Below are 9,747 nucleotides of genomic sequence, written 5' to 3'. Positions count from 1 at the left end.
TATCCATTAACACGTTTGCTTAACAAAACATATTCTATCTTAGGTTTAAAGTTAACAACTGATCCAGCATCCACTGCCATTTATGAAAAAGAGTTCCTAACCTCTACCACCTTTTCTGTGCTTTCTGACATCCTTCTTCAATTGAATGGCTCCAATTTTTGTCCAAGCCCCCTAGTTCTAGAATCTCCAATCTGTGAAAATAGTATAGCTTTACTCTGTGCTTTCCTGTTAATATCTAGAAGACTCCGATCAGACCACCCCTCAACCTCCTAAATTCTAGAGACAACAGGCTTAATTTGTATGAGATAGTAGGAACTGCTGAGGCTGCAGTCTGATAATAACAAGGTGTGGAGCTGGATGAACACAGCAGGCCAGGCAGCAGCAGAGAAGCAGGAAAGCTGACGTTTTGGGCCTGGACCTTTCTTCCAGACCCAAACGTCAGCTTTCCTGCTCCTCTGATGCTGCCTGGCCTGCTGTGTCGATCAGCTCCATACCTTGTTATCTGGCTTAATTTGTATAATCTCTCCTCATAAATTAACCCCTGAAATCCAGGTATCATTCTTGTAAACCTAACTTGTCCTGCATCTGTGGTCAATATCTGCTTCCTGAAGTGTGGTGCTCTCATCTGTTCACACTACCCAAAGTGGGGTCTGACCATGATTTGTATAGCTGCAGCATAACTTCTGCAACCTTCTGCTCCAACCCTCAAGTTATGAAGGCCAGCATTCCATTAGCTTTCTGCTAGTGTTCACAGTATTTAAAAATCTACACACCTGAACCCTCAAGTCTGTTTGGACATCCACTGTATTTAACTTCACACCATCTAGAACATGTCCAAATATATCCTTTTACCAGCCAAAATAGATAACCTTACACTTGCTTACATTGAACTTCCTCTGCTACAGTTATGCCAATTCACCTAGTTGCTAAAAGGGCTGAGCTGCATCAACTCTCAATCCCTCGCTTTTAAAATTCAAACTTCTCTCCATGTGTTTTTTCATCCTTGGTCTCACCATTCTCTTCCTGATGTAGAGGTGCTGGTGTTGGATTGGGGTGGATAAATCACACGATACCAGGGTTTATTTGAAATCACAATTTTTTGGAGAGTAGCCCCTTTGTCAGTTGAAGTGAGAAAGAAACACACAGAACCCAGAATTTATAAGTAAAAGATCGGAGGATCAACGCAACTGATGAGGATCTATTAAACAAAGCTAAGATGCTGTTAAATTTTTAATCAGTTAGAAGGTTTTAACTGATTAATATGCACATGTATATCCCCAAATTTCTTTCAAGTCACTGCCCTGAGAGAACTGAAGGTTTTAATCAGCGTAAAGAGGAGGTGATGGCAAGAACTGCAGATGCTGGAGTCTGAGTCAGCATTGACTCTCCTGCTGCTCTGATGCTGCCTGACGTGCTGTGTTCTTCCAGCTCCACACTGTAAAGAAGAGGGAACATTTCGGATCAGACAATGCATGTTCAGTGTAAGGCTTTGTTCAGAATATCTTTGTGTTTTGCTTTGGAGTCAGACTGATTTTATTTCTAAAGTAAGAATTTATAAAACGTCAACAATAAATGTCACTTTCAAAATAAGAGTGTATCTGCAAATACAGATTTACCCCATAGTTTTATGAGAGACAGAAAGAGAGTGTGTGTGTGTGATGTTGGGGAGGAGAGACACTGAGTGAGTGTGGGGAGAGAGAGAAGGGCAGTGTGTGTGTGTGTGTGTGTGTGTGAGAGAGTGTGTGTAGGCGAGACATGGTGTGTGCGTGGTTGGGGGGGGGGACGACAGAGTGTGTTTGTGTGTGTGCGAGATAGAGAAAGAGAGAGAGGGCATGTGTCTGTTGGGGGGGAGAGAGGAGAGAGTGTAGATGTTGGGGAGAGAGAGGAGAGAGTGGGGATGTGTACCATGCCTCCTTGTCTTGAAATCCCCCACCCTGGGGAAAACACGACTACCATTAACTCTGTCTATACCTCTCATTATTTTATAAACTTTTATCAGGTCACCTCTCAACCTCCTATGCTCCAGTGAAAAAAGTGGTAGTGAGCTGCCTTCCTGAACCACTGCAGTCCATGTGCTGTCCCACAAAGCCCTTAGGGAGTGAATTCCAGGATTTTGATCCAATGCCAGTGAAGGACGGTGATATATTTCCAACTCAAGATGGTGACTGGCTCTGGAAGAGAACTTACAGCTGGTGGTGTCCCCACGTATCTGTTGCCTTTGTCAGAACCCACTGAACCAGAATGAAAGCAAGTCACACTCAGCCTGGCAGAATGCCCAAGAAGTTTGGACATAGTAGTATTAAAGAGGCAGCGAACTGCTGCTTGTCTAATGGTGAACTGATTATAGTGAAAGGGTTTCAGAGACCAAGACTAGAGGAGCACAGAAATCTCAGAGGTTTGTGGAATTGGATAAGGTTGCAATTGAAGTAGGGAGGGGTGAGGCCATGGAAGGGTTTGAAAACAAGGTTGAGGATCAAGAATAATTACATTTTACTAAGCTTACTTGGTCATGTGATCAATTTCTATCCCTAACTGTTTGAATTTATCTCATGGCTTCATTCCTGTTGACATATTGATTTTGCAAATTTCAGGCTATTTTATTAAGATTGGTCACAATAATATCTTGTGCATAGACAGCAATAAAGGTTATCAAAACTCTCCCCAGTAACAGCACAAGTCAGTTTAAATATTTAAGAAATTTAAATGTCTCATTTGAAAATAACTTCTTCAGTTTTTACTTGATTTTAAGGGAAAGGAGAAGGATTAATACAATGGTACTGCACAGCCCACCCAACAATACTGGCCATGCACCAATGCATAACCTATTTCACCATATCACAAAGACGTATATGTTACTGAGTTTACTCTATACTTCATGGGAGCTCAGTGACAAACTGTTCTTCCTGTCATATAACACTTTGGAAATTCAAAGTTATCATGATATTTTAAAAGAATTATAAAGGTAGAGAAGCAGCATAAGCACTGAGTGAAACTAGTATTGTACTGTCCATTTCCACGTCCTGATGAAGGGTCCCAACCTGAACTATTGACTTTTCAGGCTCCTTTGATGTTTCCTGACCTGACATGTTCCTCCAATACCACACTGTATCGACTCTGACATCTGCAGTTCTTGCTATCTCCTAAGCTGTACCTAGTTACCTTTCTATGCTGCTGTAAGTGGCAACTTATAAACTTTTTGCTGTACTCTTTTGAGTACATTTGATAATAAAGCTCATTCAATTAAGACAGAGATAAGGAAACATTTTCTTCCAGAAGGTTGAGAGTTTTTGGAATTCCCTTCCTCAAAAGTCAGTGGATGCAGAATCTTTAACTTTTATTCTCAGGTTGAGGTAGATATATTTTTAACTATCAAATGGATGAATGATTATTTTGGTCATGTAGGAATGTAGAGTTGAGATTAAAACAAGATCAGTCTTCATCTTTTTGAATGGAAGAGCCTACTCTTCTTGATGAGAGAAAGAAACAATGCCTTGTGATGGGAATCATAAATTGCAATGTCAATATAATTACAATGTAATGATTGATGTGTATACAAACCTTAGTAACTGTGTTTCTGAGCAAAATCAAGAGCAAAGTTGAGCATAAGGCCACAGTCTTTTTAAAACTGGTATTTATTTTATATTTTACTATCATTGAATGACACATCTCAATGGCTGTTATTTAATGAAGTGGGACTTGAACCTGTGCACAAGATCCCCAGATGAGTTTATTTGTAGTTTATTATTATAGGCCAAGGGGATAATCAGCCCATTGATCTTAAATATTTTCTGTTCAACCTGTTCAGAGATGTTATTACACATCAGGAGCAGATGGGACTTGAACCTGGGCCCCCTAATCCAGATGTAGGGATACTGCCATTGTGCCACACGAACGTCCTGCACATTGATTTCAAGGAAATTTATGCATAGAGTTTACATGAAGTTCGATGAAAAGAAACTGTCACAATGGAGTGTGAAGAGAAATATGTACATAAATCCTTTTGAAAGATTCCTTGCCCCATGATCTGTCAATTGGCTGAAACAAAAGAAAATCAAACCAAAAAAAATCCATGTGGAGACCTGGAACAAAAACAGAATTTGCTGGAAAAGCTCAGCAGGTCTGGCAGCATCTGTGAAGGAAAAGACAGAGTGAATAATTTGGGTCCGGTGAACCTTTCTCGGAGCTTTTCCGGCAACTTTGTTCTTATTCCTGATTTACAGCATCCGCAGCTCCTTCAGTTTTGACTTGGAGACCCGGGCTGACTGGCTCTGTTGCCTCTTTAGCTGTATAATGCATAGTAACCAGAGTTATTCTGATGGCAATCTTTACTCTGCTAATTCAGAACCAATTACAACACTTCCTTAATCATTGAGTGTGATGGAATCTGTAATTGCGATTGGTGGAATCGGGGGTGCGGCTCGAGCGGTTTCATTGACCTTAAGCCTTACGTAAAACATGACACCCATGTTGTTTCAGACAATGACGTTTTGTCAGCTGCTCCACCTGTTTTGTTGTACCCAAACCCCTCAGAAGCAGTCTAACTCAGGGAACTGAAACTGCCACGTACATTAATCATCTGCCAAAAAAAAAACAGGTTTGGTCGCTTGTGCCTGCAAATCAAGTTGTGACATTATTTCCTCTTGTGAGAAAATACAGAATTAGTGATCTCTGAGGGTCATTACGCTGAGATGAGAATTATTTTTCTTAAAAAGGGTCATGAGTCTTTTGGACTCTCTTCCTCTAAAGTTGGTAGAAACACAGTGCTTGAATATTTTTAAGACAGAGGTAGATAGAATCTTGTTAAGTGAGGGATGAAAGGTTATCCAGAGTTGGCAGGAATGTGGAGTAATCAGATTAGCTGGAATCTTATTGAATGGGAACAGGCTGCAAAGGCTGAATGGTTCTACTCAATCTATTTCTACTGCATTGCAACCCACCTGTGATCACTTCAACATCATCCTAGTATTGGAAACTCCCACTAGAGAAAGCCCATTGACTTTCACTGCACTTTGAGGAAAAATAAAATGACAGATTTTTACAGCATGGAGAAAGGATCTTCAGCCCTCATGTCTATGGGTCAAACATTAATTTATTCTCAACCCTTTACAGCACTTGCCCCTTAGTCCTGTAAATAAAACCATGTTCTGTAATTCAGACACCTGATTTTTAATATGAACACCGTCTTCACCAATTTTGAATCCATCAGTTTCTCTCTAAAGTCAAGCCACACTCTCACTTTGATTATAAGATAACAAGGTGTGAAGCTGGATGAACACAGCAGGCCAAGCAGCATCTTAGGAGCATAAAAGCTGACATTTCAGGCCTAGACCCTTCATCAGAGGAATGTTTATTTTGTCCTGGGTGAAAAGGCAGGAGTGTGATGGAACACTCCCCGCTTGCCTGGATGAAAGGAAAGGAAGCAAACAGATTTTTCCAAATTAATATTTCGCTATTTATTACTAGCTAATAACAGTTTTTCTTTTTAATTTAAATTTATCAGTGATGTGAAAAATAAGAGGTCTTGCGTGGGTAGATTAGTTAAGAGAGGAAATGTCCTATCCCAATCCATTGCCAGAAATGAATAAAGTAGAATCTGTCATAACAAGTTTAATCCCAAATTCCTGATTTATGATGCGTTAATGGTTGTGTACAGGTATGATTAAACATACCTTTGATATTTGTGAGGATTCTTGGGAACGCCCAAACAGCTGAAACTCTGCTCCTGTTAGTAAAGTTCAGGATGCTCTGTACCTTATTAGCCACCATCTCAACCTGCACATAAATACTCATGCTACTGCGTCTTCCCACATTGACTTTAGAACTTATTCCATTTATTTTCTACTGCCTCTGCGTTCCTTTTACAAAAAGGCTCAACATTCTTCACGTTTCTCTGCATTGGGCTTCATCTGCCACATGTCTGCCTATTGCACCAACTTGTCAATGACCTTTTGAATTTCTGCACTGACTTCAGTTCACGTTGCTTCCAAATGTTGTAAGATTTGTAAATGTTGAAACTGTGTCTCTTACAGTAACGTGTAAATCATTAATATACATCTCGAAAGGCAGGGGTCTCAACACTGGTCTCTGGGGAACTCCGCTACACACTTTCCCATAAAATGAAACAAAAATCCATTGGCTATAATTCTGAGTGAAGGGGAACAATTTCGTATACACGTTGCTTTGAACTTTGGTCACAACTAACTTTGCAGCTCCCTCTCAGCTAGGGAGCCAAATTATCACTAATACAGGGACAAGTTCTCTTAAAGATAAATGTTAAATGCAAACTTGATGAGATTCTAGAGAGAGACTTACCCTTAAAATTCCCTCACTTACCAAATTCAGAGAATTAAATATTCAGTTTTGCCGCAGTCAAAATATCCTCTTTGAGCATCGATCAGCTAACCAAGAAAAAAAACGTCCTGTTACATTAGAAATTGACTTCTAGGCATTCTCCTTTCCCAGCACAGACTATTTGTACAACTGATTTGCGCTAATTAGTACAATTGTTGGATAAGTATGTTTCAATGAACTTTTCTACAGTGTTGGGAAAGCTTTCTGCAGTGTTTGAGCTTAAACTAGCACACGACCCCCATCTAGTGGCTAATGTGCTATTTGGCTTCATAAGACAGTGTAGAGCTGGATGAACACAGCAGGCCAGGCAGCATTAGAGGAGCAGACTGACATTTCTAGTCGGGACCCTTCTTCAGAGTTGGGGGGCGGGGAAGGGGGCTCAAATAAATAGAGAGGTGGGGAGTCAGGCTGAGGAAGATAGGTGGAATGGTGATAGGATAGTGTAGGTAGGGCAGTGGTGGGGATTGGTCAGTGAGGTGGGAGGAGCGAATAGGTTGGAGAGAAGATAGACGGGTTGTGTTGGGTCAAGGAGGCGGGGATGAGAGGGAGGATTGGCCATGGGGTGAGGCAGGGTGGTGATGGGAAGATTTTGAAACTGGTGAAGTCCACTTTGAGACCATTGGGTTGTAAGGCCCCCAAGCGGAATATGAGGTGCTGTTCTTCCAGTTTCCAGGTGGCATTGTTGTGGCACTGCAGGAGGCCCAGGATGGACATGTCGTCCAAGGATTGGGAGGGGGAGTTGAAGTGGTTCGCCACTGGGAGGTGTAGTTGTTTGTTGCAAACCAAGCGTAGGTGTTTCACAAAGCAGTCTCTGAACCTCTGCTTGGTCTCACCAATGTAGAGGAGACCACATCGGGAACAGTGGATACAGTAGACCACATTAGTGGATGTGAAGATGAACCTCTGTCTGATATGGAAGGTTTTTTTGGGGCCTTGGATTGGGGTGAGGTGGGAGTTGTAGGGGCAGGTGTAGCACTTCCTGTGGGTTGCAGGGAAAGGTGCTGGTGGTGGTGGGACTAGTGGAGAGTGTGGAGTGAACAAGGGAGTCATGGAGAGAGCGGTCCCTCTGGAAGGCAGATGGGGTGGGGAGCGAAATATATCCTTCATAATGCAGTCAGACTGCAGGTGGCAGAAATGGCGGAGGATGATGTGTTGGTGGGGTGATACGTGAGGACAAGGGGAATTCTGTCTTTGTTTTTGTTGTGGGGAGGGGGTGTAAGGGCTGAGGTGAGGAACGCAAGAGATGCGGTCAAGGGAGTTTTTTGACCACCGAAGGGGGAAGTTGCGGTCTTAGAAATACAAGGACATCTGGGATGTTCGGGAGTGGAATGCCTCATCTTGGGAGCAGATGTGGTGGAGGCAGAGGAATCGGGAATAGGGGATCACATTCTTGCAGGAAGGTGGGTGAAAAGAGGTGTAGTCTAGGTAGCTGTGGGAGTTGGTAGGCTTGAAATAGAGAATAGTTTCAAGGTAGCCACCAGAGATGGAGACAGAGAGGTCCATGAAGGAGAGAGAGGTATCAGAGATGGTCCAGGTGAACTTAAGGTTGGGGTGGAAGGTATTAATGAAGTGGATGAACTGTTCGAGCTCCTCATGGGAGCACGAAGAGGCGGCGCCGATACAGTCATCAATGTACCGGAGGAAGAGGTGGGGGTTGGGGCCAGTGTAGCTTTGGAAGAGGGACTGGTCAATATATCTTACAAAGAAACAGGCGTAGCTTGGGCCCATGCAGGTTCCCATGGCCACCCCCTTAGTCTGTAGGAAGTGGGAAGAGTTGAAAGAACCTTCATGCATATTTATTCACAACGTGCAATGTAATTGGAGCTGGCGTGATTCAGTGCTATGCATCAGGGGACCACTTCAGAGGTTAAATCCCCATGCATCAGTGTTTCCAAATTTCAGCTGTCTTGATGTGAGGAGGTGCCAGTTTATGGTTATCAGCTTTGGTTAAAGGCTGTCTTAATGGTTTTGTCTGTAACATCATGCAAATTCTACAAATTTCTGCAATAATTTATTCAGTAACAATGTATCCTTTTTGAACATACTTAATAGGAACATTATTTTTCAGGTGATAATGGGAATTGCAGATGCTCTCTGATGAAGGGTCTAGGCCCAAAACGTCAGCTTTTGTGCTCCTGAGATGCTGCTGGGCCTGCTGTGTTCATCCAGCCTCACATTTTATTATCTATTATTTTTCAGGTGTTCATTTGAGTGGAAATACTGTCCCTTTAACATTCACATCCCAAAGAATTGAATAAGTATGCAGGTTAACTATTACTAATGTAATAAGGATATGCTTTATGGTTGGAGTCTTTCATTTGAGACTTCAAACAGGCACCTCATCTGGTCTGAATTATTTTGAAAAACTGGTAAATTCTCCCAGGTGTCCTGACCAATGTTTATCCCTCATCAAATAACAGATCCACATCATCTACCTCTAACATTTTGCCTTTTGCACATTGGCTGTTTTCTGAAGCTGTTAAAAGAAGATAAAATGAATCTCAATTAAAAACTACAATCCCTGGCAACATCTGTTTAAAAAAAAAGCAGAGAAAGACAAAAAAAAGCAGAGGGGAGCAGATGAGCTGGGCTCCTGAATGCTGCACTGCTATTCTGCCATTATGTTGAACATCATTTTGGGACATTCTGATGTCATGAGTGGTGCTATACAAGTGTACATTCTATTTAAATAATGCAATTTATTTAGCATAATTTCCAATTTCAAATAACTGAAAATCAGAGTAGAAATATTCTCAGTACATCTGACCAGAGCAGAAATTAGACCGGATTCCAGAGTTTGCCTTAAATCTTCCAATCAAGATCAGCTATAGAGAAGGTGCTGAGAAAGGTCACCTCTAATATGAGAGGTCTATTCATAAGTCTGACAACAGCAGGAAGAAGCTGATGGACTGGGCTGTGTTCACAACTGTCATTTCTGAGTCCTGGGCAGGGCAGTTGGCAAACCAAGCTGTGATGCATCTGGACAGAATGCTTTCTATGCATCTATAAACATTGGGTAACAGTCCTTATGGACATGCCAAATTTCTTTACCCTTCTGAGGAAGGAGAAGCATTGGTACGTTTTCTTGACTATAGCATCAATGTGGGTGGACTAGAATAGATTGCTGGTGATGTTTACTCCCGGGTACGTGAAGCACTTGACCACCTCAATCACAGCACCATTGATACTGACAGGGTTGTGACCTCCACTCTGCTTCCTGAAGTCAATGATCAGCTCCTTCATTTTGCTGACATTGAGGGGGAGATTTCTTTACATCACACCACTAAGTTGCTTGTCTATCATTGTTTGAGATCTAATCTACTATGGTTGTGAATTTATAAACAGAGTTAGAGCTGAATTTGGCCACACAGTTAGTGTACAAGGACTATAACCGTA

The sequence above is a fragment of the Stegostoma tigrinum genome, chromosome 9, assembly GCF_030684315.1.
Source record: "Stegostoma tigrinum isolate sSteTig4 chromosome 9, sSteTig4.hap1, whole genome shotgun sequence".
NCBI lineage: Eukaryota > Metazoa > Chordata > Chondrichthyes > Orectolobiformes > Stegostomatidae > Stegostoma > Stegostoma tigrinum.
The sequence above is the reverse complement of the archived record's forward strand: the minus strand, read 5'-3'. Positions refer to the sequence as shown.